Raw genomic sequence first — 18,599 nt, 5'->3', positions numbered from 1 at the left:
GAGAGAGTGTGGGGGAGAGAGAGTGTGGGGGAGAGAGAGACAGAGAGAGTGTGGGGGAGAGAGACAGAGAGAGTGTGGGGGAGAGAGACCGAGAGAGTGTAGGGGAGAGAGGCAGAGAGAGTGTAGGGGAGAGAGGCAGAGAGAGTGTAGGGGAGAGAGGCAGAGAGAGTGTAGGGGAGAGAGGCAGAGAGAGTGTAGGGGAGAGAGGCAGAGAGAGTGTAGGGGAGAGAGGCAGAGAGAGTGTAGGGGAGAGAGGCAGAGAGAGTGTAGGGGAGAGAGACAGAGAGAGTATAGGGGAGAGAGACAGGGAGGGGAGAGAGACAGGGAGGGGAGAGAGACAGGGAGGGGAGAGACAGAGAGAGGAGATGGGGGGGGGACTGACTGATGGGGGGAACTGGGTGAGGAGATGGTGACTGACCGGGTTACTTTGACTGACTAGGTGTGGGGGGTGACTGATTGGGGGGGTACCTCTGGTGTCACACACACACACCCATACACTCACCCATATACACACACACACTCACTCACCCATATACACACACACTCACCCATATACAGACACACACACACACACACTCACCCATATACACACTCACCCATATACACACACACACTCACTCACCCATATACACACACACTCACCCATATACAGACACACACACACACACACTCACCCATATACACACTCACCCATATACACACACACACCATATACACACACACACACACACACACACACACACACACACACACACACACACACACACACACACACACACACACACACACACACACACACACACACACACACACCATATACACACATACACACCCCATATACACACACACTTCCATATACACACACACACTCCCATATACACACACACACCCACCCATATACACACACACACTCCCATATACACACACACTCCCATATACAAACACACACTCCCATATACTCACACACTCCCATATACACACACACACTCCCATATACACACACACCCATATACACACACTTTCTCTCCCATATATACACACACACACACACACACACACACACGCACACACACGCACACACACGCACACTCTCTCTCTCTCACTCTACACACAGGGGGGGGGTCGTAATGAGAGGAAAGGCCGTGACCAGCACCACCACTTCGCTCCCCCCCCCCTCCTCCAGGCAGCGGGTGCGCCGGGGACAGGGATGGGGGGAAGAAACCCCCCGCTACCACCGCACGGCAGGCAGAGGGAGCACCGGGGACGTGGGGGGAAGAACCTCCCCGCTACCACCGCACGGCAGGCAGCGGGAGTGCCGGGGACGTGAGGGGGATCAGAGGGAAGCGGGGACCTGAGGGACATCCCCGCTCCAATCTCCTGCCCCGCGGGCTGTCACGCGGTGACAGGGGGAAGCGGGAACCTGAGGGACATCCCCGCTCCCATCTCCTGCCCCGCTGGCTGTCACGCGGTGACAGGGGGAAGCGGGAACCTGAGGGACATCCCCGCTCCCATCTCCTGCCCCAAGGGCTGTCACGCGGTGACAGGGGGAAGCGGGAACCTGAGGGACATCCCCGCTCCCATCTCCTGCCCCGCAGGTTGTCACGCGGTGACAGGGGGAAGCGGAGACCTGAGGGACATCCCCGCTCCCATCTCCTGCCCCGCGGGCTGTCACGCGGTGACAGGGCTAAGCGGGGACCTGAGGGACTGTCACGGGGGGAGCGCCGGGTACAAGAGAACACCCCCGCCACCACCTCCATAACTGCGGGCAGCGGGAGCGCCGGGGACAGGGGGTAAGGCACAGATAATACTTACTGTGTCCTCCATGGGAAAAAAATGGCCGCTCGTTGGGGGCGGGCTCATATAGAGCCTGGCCGCGCGCCCACAAAGCCTGGGAGCGCGCGCCAATCAGCTGTCAGGTAGGGGGATGTATTTTTTTTTTTCAGCGCAAGCATGGAAAATTTCAGCGCGAGCAGGGAAATTTAAAAAAACAAACACGTGTGCTGCTTGGGCCAATATTTACTCGCCCGGAGGTTAAATCAACTCGCCCCGGGCGTGTAAATGTATATGATTGTCGAACACTGCATATAAGTGTCAAAGAGGAGTGCTACTGAGCATGGCAATATGTATTTAAAACCAGAGACAGAACATGAAACACAGACAGAGCTCAGTGCTACATCCATTGACACAAATACACGGTACTGTGCCTATATATATTATATATATATATATAGATATATTTTGAATAAAATGCTCTTTTAGCTTAACTCTTTGGCCAAAGTGTCGTAAGCCCTTGAACCCCTCCAAGGCAGACCACGTCTCAAGGGGCCTAACACTAATATAAATTCTTAATAACCTGTACATTACCAGGAAGAATGATTTATAATAAATCTGTCAAAATTAGTTGCATAGTTCTTAGTCTGAGGCTCTTATTAACCTGTCCAATACCAGGAAAAGCACTCTGTATTAGATTTGTCGCAATCAAACTGCATGCAAGTTCCCATGAGTGTAGAAGGTGAAATGGAGTGAGCTTTACCCATTTAAAAGTGGGAGGGGGTGAGCTTCAATCCTGGGAAGGAGGAGCCACCCTCCAAATCAGCTAGGAACAGCTGAACAGAACAGAATTGCAAAACATACAGAACCCCTATAAGCTCATATTGAACCCCCAAAATAACCACAACATATATATATGCGTGTTATATATATATATATATATATATATATATATATATATATATATATATATATATATATATTATATGTATGTATGTATGTATGTATGTGTGTGTGTGTGAGTGAGTGTATAGCCAGGTCACCTAATGGCTACTATTCTGCCCTTGGGCTGGCAGTAAACTCTGGTACAATCAGGTTGCCAGTAGTTGTTATGGGGTTTTCCCCCTCCGAGGAGCTGCATTTGAGTGATAGCAGGAAGCGGTGACATCAGGACTGGACATGACCAATCATGAGCCAGACCTGATGCCCTCCTCCTGGCAGTACTTAAAGGCAGGACCACCATAAATTTGTAGTGAGTTCTTCCCCACTGAGGAAGGCAGGTCACACAGTGGAAAGGCTGAGATTGGGCCTTCTCCAGTCCTCTTCCCTCCGGGACGTGTCCCTACCCTCTTCCTCCTGTACCAGTAGCCGTCGATCTTCGGTGGTGTTTTGGCCACTGTCGACTATGCCGACCGAGACTGAGGACGAATCGAATGGTACCAATGACTCTGCACGACAGCGGAGCCTGTTACCGATGACTGCGACTGTGAGACCTGAGAGGCGGATGAGCCTACCTTTCATGGAGGAGTCCAGAGGTCTATCCAGCGATTCTCCGGTACCAATGGAGGTACCTTCCGGTGCCGACGACCACGTGGCAGAAGCAGACAAAGATAAAGATCCTACGCAGCGACAGAATGTCGAAGCCTTTTTGGTGCGGGATCTGGATATGCTCCAGGATCCTGAACTTGCCGGAAGTGATGCCAAACTGCTAGCGACCGCTGGGGCGGATGAGATGACTCAGATTCCCGCTCTGGTGAGTATCGCTCCCACTCGTTTAAAGAGAACTGCCTTTATCCAGTCTATGTATGAGCGTAAGGCTTGACAGAAAATTGCTGAAGTGTCCAGATAGGACGACCGACCTCCGGTGTGCCCGGATGTCCTGACCCCTGCATTTCTGGTTCAGTCCCTGGACTATTTGTGGGCCCATAGGCCCACGCCAGCCGCTACACCTCACGTGGTGCGAATCACATTGGTGTCGGGTCCAGGTAATGTAGCCTTATGAGACACTGACCGGGACTTGGACAATTTCAAGGCCCCTTTACCTTCGACCAGTAGGGCAGGCCCCACTGAGTATAGCAGACCAGAGGGTCCACCCACCAGGGGGTCTGTTCTCTGGACCTAGTACTCCGCCCTGCCCCATCTACTTAGCACTCCGACACCTCAAACATCCTCTATGGCTTTCATCTCCTGATGTCCTGGCAGACTTACAGTACCGTCACCAAGTTTGGTAGTCTCTGGGACATCGGTTCTGAAAGCCCACAAACTTTACCGTGCATAACACTACACTTCATTACATTACATGTATTAATAAAATAAACCTTTAATACATCCCTAAGCCCTGGTTATCGGGAATAGAATAGAAAAGTGTACTTTTTCCTATTAGCCTTTATTCCCCACACACTATTGGATAGTTTTAGAATGTATTCTAAGAATCCCCTCACAACCTTATAAGTATGGTTGGAGCACCTCAGAACCCCTATACAGGTTCTGGGTGACCTGGGCATTAAATAAGTATCCCATTTAACCTAGGGACCTTTTGACTGTTTCATGGACACCTCACATCCCTATGCCCCTTTTACTTTTCTGATCTGTGCTGAAGCAAGGAACCAACCCATGAACCCCTATATAGGTTCTGGGTGACCTGGGCATTTACTTGGTATCCCCATTAATTTAGGGACCCATTGACTGTTTCAGGGACACCTCACATCCCCCATTTACCTTTCTGGTCTGTACTGAAACAGGGAACCCCTAGTGGTGAGTCATGAAAGCATTTTCAAGGGGAGGTATACTACATGTATTAAGGAATCACTCATGATTTCAGTGTACTTTTTTGGGGTATCCAGCAACTCTGAACCCCGGCTACCCAGGCACATTCTGACAACACTTTCTCCGCAAAACCCCCCCTTGAACGTCATACCGCAGCAATCTCTGTTTGCTGGCACTCCTGGAAAGGTAAAAACGCATAAAATACTTTATGACGCATAATTATACATGATGCAAAAACAGTTACTGGGCTCAAGAGTTGACACTCTATAAACCCAACACATGGATCAGGGGTAACCAAACTGACTTAAACCTTTATTTGATAGCCTGGCTACCCACTACCGTCACAGCGTCTTCCCTCCCTCAGTGGAGTGAGAGTGTTTCTCTTTGCCCCGTCAGGGGGTGAAGGAGCTGAGGAGGGACTCTCAGGGCCTTAAGCTCCGGGGGTCTTCTCCAGGGACGAGAAGAAGGAATAAAGACCAGTTGTATCATCATGAGTCCCCGTGTCCATCTGTGAGAGAGTATGTGCTTATGGGGACCAATCCTGAATCTGCCAGAATCCTCATGGGATGGAGGCGCTGCACCCTAAGGAGGAAAAGCCTGTCCTGTTGCTGCTCCCATACACCATCCGCGGAGCCCTCAGACCTCCTGTAACACCACAGGAGAGCTAAAAGCACCAAAGAACACCAATGTAGCTGCCATATCTCCCGTAGGAGGGAGAGAAGGGGGGAACATTTGGAGGCGTTGCTGAGATGAGCAATAGGGGCATCTAAATTGAATGGGATATATGCTGCAGGAGAAGTGAATGGGGGCACTCACCGTATCCAGGCCAAATATTCCCAGCTGTTTGCAAGCAGGATACCCAGGGATGGTATCCGGCTCACGATTGCAAACTTCACCGCTGCTGTATGAGAGGTGTCTGAACCACACCATATCAAGGCCATCTGATTACCTTGTCCGGGACAATCGCAAGATCTGAGAGGTGCTTGAAACACACCGTATCAGTGCCAGGTCCCTTCAGCTTCGAATGACTGAGACGTGCCTGAACCCCATGGTATCAGCTGAGTGCCCACAGATAAGTATGCATCCCCAACTTGGACTATCTGTAGGGTACTTCTATTGTTACATGTTCCAGGGCTGAGATCTGACTGACCATCATGGTATCAGGCGAGGGCATGTTGCAGCACATTCCCCAGGGGGATATGATTTGAAAGATGGCACCCCCCGCGATGGGACTGCAACGTGTGCTCAAATAATGTGTGCTTGATCAGCAGGTGGGATAGTATGCTTAGCCGGGGATATGACTTGAAAGACAGCACCCCCAATTTGGGACGATCCGCCTGCAGTTGGGGAGGAATATAGTGCCTGTGGAGTATATCAGCCGATTTGGCTGCTTGAAAAAAATAGCACCCCCAAGATGGAACTCGCTGCAGGCACTGAGGAGGAGAATTCAGTCCCTGAGGAGGATCCTGGAGTCTGAACGCAGTTCCCACCGAACATTAGAGGAACCGCGTGGTGAGTTTGCAAAATGCAATCTCACAAATTGGCTAAATTATCTGGAATTGGCGCCAAAGTCCATAGCCGCGCCCTTTCTATTTCGACTGGGACTCCTGATTCCACCAGAGGGAGGAGTCGAAGAGCCAACGGCTCAGTGTGGGGTGTGGCCGGATGTGGAGCATGCCAAATCTTAGACGCACGATATGCGTTACCCGGAGGCATTCTAATGCTGCGGGAAAAGGAGGAGAAGTTCCTACATTATGTCTGCCTCATTTGCAGTTGCCTGTGAAGAGAAATAGGAGATGACACCAGTTGCCAGCGGTGGGACGTAGCCTTTCTGCAACCGTGACGCCGACCTGTGACCGGCCCATATCAGCCTTATCTCTGGTGGAGGTGCGGAGTCGGGTCAAACTGATCCGTAAACTCCAGCGGGTGGTGAAGAATTCCTCTGCAGACACAGAGCGGGACTATCTATCCATCCTATCCCTTCCACCTGGGCCGCAACGGTCCCAGGTTTGTTCTTCGTGGGGAGTACCACAACCCCAGCCCGGACTCAGGAGCGGGGTCCCTGGGCGCTTATCACACCCAGGAGAGCTGTGTTTCCAGCCCGACGAAGCTACAAGAACGAAAGGGGGACCTACCTGCTTCCATGCCAGCTGGCGTGAGAGGCCCTGACTCCTCTTTCATCCTGGCTGAGTCAATGCCCAGCGGTGCCCAGGTGGCGGTTCGTCTCTGTCCAGAGGAGCCATATTGGAAACTTGACTCTACATCCAGTGATTGGTTCCCAGTGCGAGGAGACCTCAACGGCGATCCCAGCTTCCAGGCGGAAGGTCGGCGAGGGTGTGGCCATCATCAAGGTACCGGACAGTGCCTCCATCGCTCCCGATGTGGCGGTCGTCTCCGCTTACTTCCCCAGAGTTATGATCCAGAATATCGATCCGGTATGGGTGGCAGGAAACGCAAATGCCCTCCGCTTCTTACAGCGGTGCCAGCAAATGCAGCAGGCCTGCGTGCAAGCGGCAGCCTACGTGGCCGCCTCCGAGGAGCGGTGGGAGGAAAATCTATGGCATCAGCAGGCCTGTGAGAGTGCTTCAGCCCTGCAGACCGATCCAGAGGCATCCCTGATCATAGTACCGGCCGGTACTATAATAGAATAACTAGAATAGGCACAGTACAAATAATCCGACGTTTCGGTCCCAGGAATGGGACCTGCTTCAGGAATGTGCGCAGACCCTGGAGAAGGTCACATTTCTGGGACTGAAACGTCGGATTATTTGTACTGTGCCTATTCTTAAATACAATTTTTTGAATACCTACATCGCAGAGTAATGTCTCCTCATTTCCATGACTCAGGTCTCTTATATCGTATATCTATCTTATTATTATAAAATGAAACTACATTTTTTTTAATATTAAATAAATTTACAAAGCAAAATGCTGGGACCAGGTTCAATCAAAATTCGTACGACTTGGTGCCCCAGCCATTGCCAAACCGCTTGCTTCCCTAATCAACACTATTTTGTCTGCAGGCCACATCCCTAAGTCCTGGAAAACTGTCAGCGTTGTCCCAAGCTTCAAAAATAGGAACAGAAACACTGTTTCGAACAACAGGCCAATCTCTCTTCTCCCAATACTATCCAAAGTCATAGGAAAATATGTTTACTCCCAATTAAGCGATTTCTATACCAAGACAAATTTCCCTATCTAATTCCAATCTCGCTTTTGCCCCAAACACTCCATGGTAACTACCCTCCTTAACGTTTGCTATGAGATCCAGTGTGGAATGGAACGGGGACAACTTACAGGTGCAATATTCCTAGATTTTGCAAAGGGTTTGGACACTCTTGATAATGTTATCTTGCTTAACAAACTCCAGTGCTCTGGAATACAGAAACATGCTTCAAACTGGTTTCTCTCCTACCTATCGGGTTGATCCCAACATGTGTCTATCTCGGGAACTAACTCCAACCCCTTGGATATCACCTGCGGTGTCTCGCAAGGCTCTGTTCTGGGGCCCCTACTCTTCTCAGTGTTCATCAATGATCTTCCTACAGCTTGTAAGGAAGTTTCAATACACATGTATGCAGATGACACAATCCTATATGCACACAGCCATAGCTTCTTCGACCTTGAACACATACTTCAATCTGATTTTTTTGAAACTTGAAAACTGGATTTCCCAAGCCAAACTGTTTTTAAACACTGACAAGACTGTAACAATGGTATTTGGGACCAAAGCTAAATTTCTAAAGCTACCAATGACTAAGCTTCAGATCAGAACCAACGATAAAACCACCCTAACTCCTCTAACTAGTTTCAATTATAAGGGCATATGATTTGACTCCCACTTAACATTTGGGTTGCATATTGATACCCTGACATCCAAAACCTATGCAAAACTATGTATACTTTATAGGAACAAATCCTCCCTAAGCCAGCTGGTCAGAAAGCGCATTGCACAACAGATGCTAATACCAATTACAGACTATGGGGACACAGTACAGTATATGACACAGCACCCCAAACTCACATTAGCAAGTAGACACCCTCTACAATTCACTATGCCGCTTTGTCCTCCAATGTAACAACAACACACAAAACTGTGAAATGCTCAAAGAACTCGATTGGCCATCTATTGAGTGAGTCTAGGCGCAAAGTTCATTTTTCCTGTCTTACTTTCAAATACTTCTTGGGCAAGCTACCCCCGTATCTGAACAAGCTCCTCACCCCTACCAAATGCAGCACTTATCACCTGAGATATGACTCATGGGACTTTTCGCGGTCCCAAGGTCCAACAAAGTATCCGGCCGCCCCTCCTTCTCTTCCCGTGCACCCCACAATTGGAACAATCTACCTGAGACTCTCAAAGCCGCCACCAGTCTAAGTTCTTTCAAAACTAAAGCTGTCTCACATTTTATCTGTATCTGTTACATACGCCTATAACTTATATTATCTCTAACTGTTCATGCAATGGGGCCTATTCACAAAGCTGTGATAAGAGGTTTAAAGTGTGACAAATGCCTTTATAGCACAATACTGCCTGCTCTGCTATTCACAAAGCAGTGATAACAGTGCAGTATCGCGCTATAATGGCTTTTTATCGCCCATTAACAGTCAGTGAAACAAAGTCGTAAGATAGGCCAAAAAATGGCAAACCCGACGTTTTTTGCCAGTAACTGCTATTCATAAAGCAGTGATAACTTTATCGTACTATAAAAGCTTACCATTTCTTTTCACCAGCTAAAGGCTGGCACAAAACAGATGGAGACATGCATAAAAGCATTTTTAGTGTGCCAGAAGAAGTAACTAGCACAGTACCGGGTACACCACCGGACGGACATTTCGTTAGACACTCTCTGTGTATGGAGTGAACCATTCAAAATGCTCAAACACAGGATGGTGAATAGTGAAAGTGGATTCAAGCTAACAACCAGAGTCTGTGAATAAAACTGTGTAGTCTGTGTTACCGGCAGAAATATTCTTAGATACAATGCATATACAGTGCACATATTCTTAAAGGAAACTATCACTCTTTGCTGGGTATACAGGATCAGAATCAAACAACAGAAATTATCCATATACCTTTGAGTTAATTAACTCATTCACGTACTCCAAAGTATAACATCTTCAAACAAAGAACTCAGGCTCATACAAACTCTAAGCTGCCACAAGCAAACAACTTAGCGTGTGATCACATTCTATATAGCATACTAATAACTTCCTTCAACCAAGGGGATTATATGCTAAGAAGTTCTTTTAATAGGGCAAGAGTTCCTATATTTCATTCAACATAAATCTGTGGAGGAACGGGACATTTGGAAAATTAACCACTTTTTGTACCATCTAGTGGTTTATATCTTATTCCATTAAGCCAAGTGTGTTCATTAGACTTATTTGTTAATTTTTTTTTTAATTGTGTAGGGATGGTTGATTAAGCTTAATCAAAATTTAGGAACAATTGCGTAATAGACTTCAAGATAGGAGTTGCTCAATTGGACTTTCTGTACTAATTTTCAATAAATTGTATTTTGTTTAAAACTGCATATTCATTTCCTCTAAGTAACTTGGTACACCATTAGAGCTTCAATACATGCCAAAGTTTTTTATTCTTGTGCCAGGGTGGTTTTCCTTTTTCTATTTTTTTTCCTGCACAGCATTAATACAAGAGGCCAGCGGGGGTCTCCGCAGGAGTCCAGGGGCCCCATGCGAGTCCGGGGAGGCTTAGGTGGTCCCCGCGGGTGTCTGGGGGTTCTTGGGTTGTCCCAGTGGGTGTCCAGGGGCCTCCAGGTGGTCCCCGCAGGGTTCCAGGGGGCCCACGGGTGTCCGGGGGTCCTTGAGTGGTCTCTGTGGGTGTCTGGGGGTCCTTGAGTGGTTCCCGTGGGTGTCTGGGGGACTCCAGGTGGTCTCCGCAGGTGTCCAAGTGCCCCACGGGTGTCTGGGGACCCCACGGGTGTCTGAGGGTTTCACGGGTGTCCGAGGGCGTCCAGGTGGTCCCTGCGGGTGTCTGGGGGCCCCACGGGTGTCCAAGGTTCCACAGGTAGTCCAGTCCCTGCAGGTGTCTGGGGGTCCTCGGGGGTCTCCAGTTGGTCCCCGTGGGTTTCAGTCCCCACTGGCCTGCAGTACTTATCCTGTGCAAAAAAAAATAAAAGTGCAATACATTGCTATAAAGACCCCCTTCCCTCCTCCCCCACATATACAGTACAGTAATGGGCAAAATTACTATTATCCAGATATGGATAATAGTGGATTTGCCCATTTAAAATAAAACATCAACCAGCAGCATCAAAATCAAACTTGCACTCACCCCTGCCAGCCTGCCAGAATGAAGGCCGTCCTCATCCTCGTCACCGTCCTTATCCTCCTTTGCCAGAAATAATGCAATAAAAAATATAATCTAATTGCCCCTAACCCCATAATCACCTTAGCAGCTAGTAACCGCTATAGTAATTAAGGGATTAACCCACCCTCCCCCGCTACCAACCCATCCTACCTAGGGACACCACCCCAAAAAATCAATAAATAAAAGAAAACTCCAAACAAACACCATTATTAAAAATCATAAGACCAAAAATAAACCACAATTAAAAATCAAACACAAAAAAACTAGAAATAAACAATTGAAAACTCAACAAAAAATGCCATAGTTCAAAATCAAAACACAAAATAAATAGCATAAATATTAAAAAGCAAAGAAACAAAATACATTTAAAAGAAATAAAAGCAAGCATTTGCCAAAAAAAAGCATTGCTTTTAACTGTATGTATGTATAGCCCTAAAGGGACATACAGAAATACATTGGCAATCAATGGGCAATGAAAAAAAAAAATACAATGAAAAAAAAAAATACAATGCAAAAAAAAAATACAATGAAAAAACCTGCAAAATAAAAATAATATACATTCAATGTTTTTTCTAACCTTTAGATGTCGTCAGCCTCCCGTGGTCCCAGCAAGCTTGCGAACAAATCCACGATTCAAAACAGCAACTGGCCTCAGGTAAAGTCCCAAGTCTTTTTCTTATTTCTTCTTCTAAAGGTAAGAAAGAACATTGAATGTGTGTTATTTTTATTTTGCAGGTTTTTTCATTGTATTTTTATTTATTTTTTCATTGCCCATTGATTGCCAGTGTATTTATGTATACAGTGACAAGCAATGCTTTTTTTGGCAAATGTTTGCTTTTATGTCTTTTAAATGTATTTTGGTTCTTTGCTTTTAATAATTTCGGCTATTTTTTTAATGATGGGAACTTTTGGTAGTGTTTTCAATTGTTTATTTCTGTTACTTTTTTGTTGTTTGCTTTTTAATAATGGTGTTTACTTTGAGTTTTATTTGGAATTTCCTTTTATTAATTGATGAGTTTTTTTGGTGTTTGGATTTTAAATTCTGGTGTTTATTTGGTACTTGCTTTATTGATTGCTGGTAATTTTGTTGTGTTTACTTGTTTAATTGTGTTTATTTGGTGATAGTTTTGATTCAATTGAATATTGTTGGTGGTTGGTTCTTTTTATTAGGTTGACCATTGGCTGTGATAGTGATAACTCATGCCCATATTATATGGCCATGATGTACCACTATGCCAACTAATTGGTTTATTGGCATTTGTAATGTATTTATTTTTCTATGTAATGTGTTTTATTTTGGACCTGTTTTTTTTTAAACTTCACCATTCATTGCTATTGTGGCAAATCATGCCCATATTATATGGGCATGATGTACCCGCTGTACCAATGAATGGGTGGAGAATGGGGGTAGTTGCCTGGGGAGGGTGGTTAGGACAAGGACAGTGATGAGGATGAGGACGGCCTTCATCCTGGCAGGCTGGCAGGGGAAAGAGCAAGTTTTATTTACTTTATTTCTGCTGGTTAATGTTTTATTTTAAATGGGCAAAATGTACTATTATCCATATCTGGATAATAGTAATTTTGCCCATTACTTGACATACAGTATGTATTGGGGGGGGATGTATTTATTTGAATGTATTGCATATTTTTTTTTTAGGCATAGAATTGGTACCACAGGCAGCGGGGACCCCCGCAAACCTGCAGGAACCACCCGAGGACCCCCGACACCCGCAGGAACCACCCGAGGACCACCGAACACCCATGGGGACCACCGAGGGCCCTCGGACACCCGTGGGGACCACCCGAGGGCCTCCAGACACCTGCAGGGACCCCCCGAGGACACCCGTCGCCTCTGGTATCATTCCTGTGCATAAAAACGGAAAATTACTTTTATATGTGTGTAACCCTGCTTCTCCCCCCCCACCCCCAGACTCTACGGTGGTGTCTAGGGTGCATGAGGGCAGATTACATGCGATGTGGTGCGTACCTGTGAGGAACAGGAGGGCCTGAGCTTCCCGCGATGTTGTGGGGGAGCCAGGACCGGGCTTCTGGGGTGGTAGCCTCCATGATCTCTTAGTGGTGCAGCGCCTCCATCTTCTATACTCCCAGGAATATGGGACAGGACCGGTATAGAAGAACCCCTTGGGTCCCAGGGTAGTACTTTCCAAGTCACACACAGTCTTTACGGATGAAGAATAGTCTCTTTATTTGACAAAGCAACAATATCCCAACGATAAGGGCTTCCAACAGCCGCAACACAATAGCCAGGACGGGTTATACGCCGCTCGCCTTCGCCCAGATAATTCCTCCTCTCCTTCCCTCCAAGTCACTCTTCCGGCAGGATGGTCTGAGCTAGGGCTTCAATACCCCGTGGCCCACCCCGAGGTTAGCCTCGCGGTGGGTCTTGGATTCGCCCCATCACCCCTGGCAGTGGGGTGAGGGCATTGGTCCACCAAGTCTATAACTCTATCAGCTCTACTAAAGGACACTGAATCTTTCCGCTCTGCTTTCGCCTGCACTGTGCGCAGGGGAAACTGTAGGCCCCTCCAAATCCTCGGACCGATCCGCAGGATTTCTTGACTCATGGCCTGTTAGCGGCACTGCATACTCCCGGCATAACTAACCGGCAACTCCAGACTCTGACTAATCTCGAATGAAGAACTCACTACTCCCCGGAGTTGGCTGCTAAATATAGAGCTAGCCCCGCCCCTCGTGAAGTCAACAGGACCTCCCCTCGTGCTTACGCCTGCAGCAGAGTCCAGGCCTGCGTCTATCATTCAGGATAGGGCTATTAAGGGGGAAAACCCAGGATGATTACTGGTGCCTGATCTTAACAGGACTTACCACAGCAGAAGGAAGATAGGTATAGCCTGTGCTTTACAGGGGGCTACACTCTCCCTATGGTGGAATCCAATGGTCCCCACTTGGACCTATCTTTAGCAGAACCATCCTGCGGCGAACCACCTGAGAAAAAGCACACATAACATTGTCATAATACATGCATAATGAGGTAGTTTAATACAAGTACACCCAGGTACTCCCGACATGGAGAACCCTACAGATAATGCCTTGGATCAGGCTTTCTTACCCGTCGTCCATTATGATCAGTGACAGTCACAGCAAACGACTGAACCGGCCCATGCCCAGGCCTGTATGTAACACCGTGCATGTAAATACACCTACCGATGCTCCATATGCGTACTAGCTCACTAATCTTATCCTCATTGTGATACCCCGCCCGACCGAACTTGGTCCGAAGGTACTCTTGGACTGCCTCCCTAAGCCAACTGTCTCGGTTCTCTTCAATCTCTCTCATGATGGGCTCCGGCACGTAGGGATATTCATACCCGTGTGACTGCCGGTATCTAGCGACTATGGCCCGGTCAGCTCGACTTATCTTGGTAAGTGTGCGGTGCCCTGCCCTGCTTGGCAGTACCCAAAATACAGGCTCCTCTGGAGCTACCTCGTCATACAATATACTGGGGCCTTGAGGTACAATACGTTTCTGTTCTATCTCCCTAAACCGGAGTGAAAGAACCAGCCGCCCACCAATGATCTACGACGTCGTTCTTAATCAACAAGAACCGCGTACGGGCCATCCCTTCGTGGTATCCGGTGAACAACGGCGCCCACCATTTGCCGCGGTGCTCATCCTCTGTGGCCTGACTAGGGCGTTCTACATCAGATTCTACCTGTGATGATACACCGGATGTACCCGCATCAGTAGATCGCGAGCAATCTCTCCTTCCCTTGGCATTATAATACCTAGTGGGGTTCATTTTGTGCACCACTTTACTAGTAGACCCAGTCTCTACTGGAGTGTGAGACCCACGGGCCCTCCCTCTAGCTGCAGGAGAAAACGGCACAGGGTTAAGTACAGGCATAACACTTGAATACGGTATCTCCCCCTCCGACCCTTCTTCACTCAACTCCCAGTCCCACAAGTCATTAGCGTATTTGGGGGATTTGCATAACTTATCCCTGGTAGGTCCCAGTGGCACCACTCGTGACGGGGCAGGGGCAGTGGCCAGGGCAGGGGGGCTATGGGCCGGGGTTGGGGAAACGTCCAGAGCATTGTCCAGCAAACGGGTGACACCCCGCCCAATGAACTTTTTCTTAGAGGCACTCCCCCTCATACTTTGGGCTTCTCGGGAGGGGCCTCGATTCTGTAGGTTAGCCCTGGCCATGACAGAGGCTATGTGTTGAGGGGAGAATATCCCTCCCAGACTTGTCTTCTCCCCAGTGGAACTGGAACCGATGTTGTCCGAATCGCCTGCAGAGTCCCCATCCACCCCGGGGTCACGCACCGGCAGTGCATCGAGGACCGCTGGGGGCGGGGGTGGAACATCCGGTACACGGTCGAACAAGTAGGCCTCAAGCCTCTCTTTCTCGTTCACCGTGAGTGCGGTCTGTGCCTGGCGGGAGTAAGGGGGTGGTGGGGTCTCCTTACCACTCCGCTGCTTTTTGATGACATCGGGCTCATCTAGGATCGTCTCGGTCTCCGTCGCACTGGGAGTCACCACGGCGGTGGGACTCATACGGGCCTCCAGCCGCACCAGCGTTCGCCGTCGGATGGTCCCCGGACTTGTCTGCTCTCTTTTGATGCCTTTGGGGTGGTTCACCGGTAGGCGCATCGCCACCGATGTTACACCAATCTCCTCCTCCGAAGAAATCACGATCGGTTCCTCCGCTGGGGAGTCACCTGGTTCTTCAGCGATACGACCAGTGGGTATAGGTACAAAATGTTCTCGCTTGTGCACCTCCACTGCGGTCGCGCTTGTCTTGGTTGCCAGCTTGCTTAGTTCAATAGCTAGCTGAGCCTTGGTTCCTCCCGATATGGTATAACGGGGACCAGGGCAGTCTTTTCTTTGTCTTCCGCCACCTCCGTCAAAGTTCCTGGAGAGGCACCCCGCAGCGTTCCGAACAAATCCCGCGGCTCGGTTGGCCAAAGGTAAAACGTGCCACATTTAGGGCATCGGGCCTTGGTGCTTGGTACCGCACCCGGTATCCCGCAGTGCACACACAAACACCGAACGTATTCGTGCTCAGCTACCTCCTCTACCACTAGGCCTGCCGGTACTTGGTGAATGGAAGTACTCATCTCGGACATGGTTCGCTCAGAGTGAAGACAGCTCAGTGTTCCAGCTCCTCGCTCCTCGAATGCCAGACAAAAGTGACGCTCTTCGCTCAGGTCTCCGGTCCCTCCCTTCGCGGGAAAGGACTCTCCTGATTGGTGGAATCCAGAAGCGGGATCTTTTCCTTGTCAGCGTGACGTGGCCGGGCTTTTCGACCATTCACGACACAGGTGGGTGGGCTTTCGGCTTTCGCGCCACTCCGCTCCCCTTGCCAAGAATCCGGGTTTGGCACCAAATTGTTACACATGTCCCGCCACATTCTCCTGATTGTCTCTGTGCACAACGCACGTGCTTGCTCCAGGCTTGGCGGGAACCGCCATCTTAGATCACTGTCCTTGCTCCGCGGAGCGCATGTGGGGATGGCCGCCATTTTGGACGAGTCCTCCAAATGTCCATGTGCCCTATCCTCAATGTCTAATGGGTATCTCGTACCTAAAATACACTGACGGACTGTCACTTGTGTGCTCTGCATTCTGTTTCTCACTAAATTGAGGTGGCTTGTACCCCAGGCTCAGCGGAATTCCTCTCCTTCATGCACTATACTCGATGTTTACCATGCAAGTGTTCTGTGGTGCGTGTGTGTGGGTGGTAGCTATGGTACCTCTTGTCTAGGTACGGGCGTCTCCTGCTTTTGGCCACTCATAGAGCGGGCCCTGGGCCATGGTCCCTGGACTGGTTAACAGGCTTACCCCCCAGTTGCCTCACGCTACCTGCCTCAAGGGACTTGGTCAGCTCTAACTATCCACCCTTCCTACGCCACCTCCTATGGGCGCCCAAGGCATACTGTGCGAGAGTCTACGCTCCTCCTGACTACCCTCGGCATATGCAATTGCGCCCATCCTTCTCCAACACTTGCGTGGAGAGTGCATCTCACTCTGCCTGTTCCGCCTGGCTATAAGCCGGTCCTGTTCTGACATATATCTCAGCAGCGCCTCCAAATGTAACCCTGCTTCCCCCCCCCCCCAGACTCTACGGTGGTGTCTAGGGTGCATGAGGGCAGATTACATGCGGTGTGGTGCGTACCTGTGAGGAACAGGAAGGCCTGAACTTCCCGCGATGTTGTGGGGGAGCCAGGACCGGGCTTCTGGGGTGGTAGCCTCCATGATCTCTTAGTGGTACAGCGCCTCCATCTTCTATACTCCCAGGAATATGGGACAGGACCGGTATAGAAGAACCCTTTGGGTTCCAGGGTAGTACTTTCCAAGTCACACACAGTCTTTACGGATGAAGAATAGTCTCTTTATTTGACAAAGCAACAATATCCCAATGATAAGGGCTTCCAACAGCCGCAACACAATAGCCAGGACGGGTTATACGCCGCTCGCCTTCGCCCAGATAATTCCTCCTCTCCTTCCCTCCAAGTCACTCTTCCGGCAGGATGGTCTGAGCTAGGGCTTCAATACCCCGTGGCCCGCCCCCGAGGTTAGCCTCGCGGTGGGTCTTGGATTCTCCCCATCACCCCTGGCAGTGGGGTGATGGCATTGGTCCACCAAGTCTATAACTCTATCAGCTCTACTAAAGGACGCTGATTCTTTCCGCTCTGCTTTCGCCTGCACTGTGCGCAGGGGAAACTGTAGGCCCCTCCAAATCCTCGGACCGATCCGCAGGATTTCTTGACTCATGGCCTGTTAGCGGCACTGCATACTCCCGGCATAACTAACCGGCAACTCCAGACTCTGACTAATCTCGAACGAAGAACTCACTACTCCCCGGAGTTGGCTGCTAAATATAGAGCTAGCCCCGCCCCTCGTGATGTCAACAGGACCTCCCCTCGTGCTCACGCCTGCAGCAGAGTCCAGGCCTGCGTCTATCATTCAGGATAGGGCTATTAAGGGGGAAAACCCAGGATTATTACTGGTGCCTGATCTTAACAGGACTTACCACAGCAGAAGGAAGATAGGTATAGCCTGTGCTGTTTACAGGGGGCTACATGTGTTAAGGGGGTATAAGGGTTGTTGGGGGTACAAGGGGTGGGTGGGTTGTGTATTGGTGGGCAGTACATATTGCAATGTTTATTGGGGGCCATTGCCACCAATAAACCTGCTATTGTGCCTTAACCCCTTCATTGCTTTAGCGACTATCCGCTAAGGTAATGAAGCTACTTTAATGTACATTTTTATTAATAGTGTGCGGGAGCAAGGGGTCTCCTGAGCTGAAATGATTTGATTTCTGCATCAGGGACCCCCTGCTTCCCGAGTTACAGGCCCCGGTATGGGGCATCAGATGCCTGTATCGCTGCCATTTTTAAATCGTGTGCTTCACGTGACCGTGGGATTTAAATACTGGAGGAGATACCAGCACCCCATAACGTGGCCTGTATCTCGGGAAACAGGGGGTCCCTGAGGCTGAAATCAATGCGGTTCATCTCAGGAGACCCCCTGCTCCCGCACACTATTAATAAAAATTACATTAAAGCAGCTTCATTACCATAGCGGATAGCCGCTACGGTAATTAATTTTTTTTAGATTGTTATTGGGGTTTTGATACTAGTGTACATGAGCAGGGGGTCTCCTGAGCTGAACCGCATTGATTTAAGCCGTTGGGACCCCTACTTCCTGAGATACAGGCCCCGTTATGGGGTGCCGGTATCCCAG

Source organism: Ascaphus truei, chromosome 1 (genome assembly GCF_040206685.1).
Source record: "Ascaphus truei isolate aAscTru1 chromosome 1, aAscTru1.hap1, whole genome shotgun sequence".
Classification (NCBI taxonomy): Eukaryota; Metazoa; Chordata; class Amphibia; order Anura; family Ascaphidae; genus Ascaphus; species Ascaphus truei.
The sequence above is the reverse complement of the archived record's forward strand: the minus strand, read 5'-3'. Positions refer to the sequence as shown.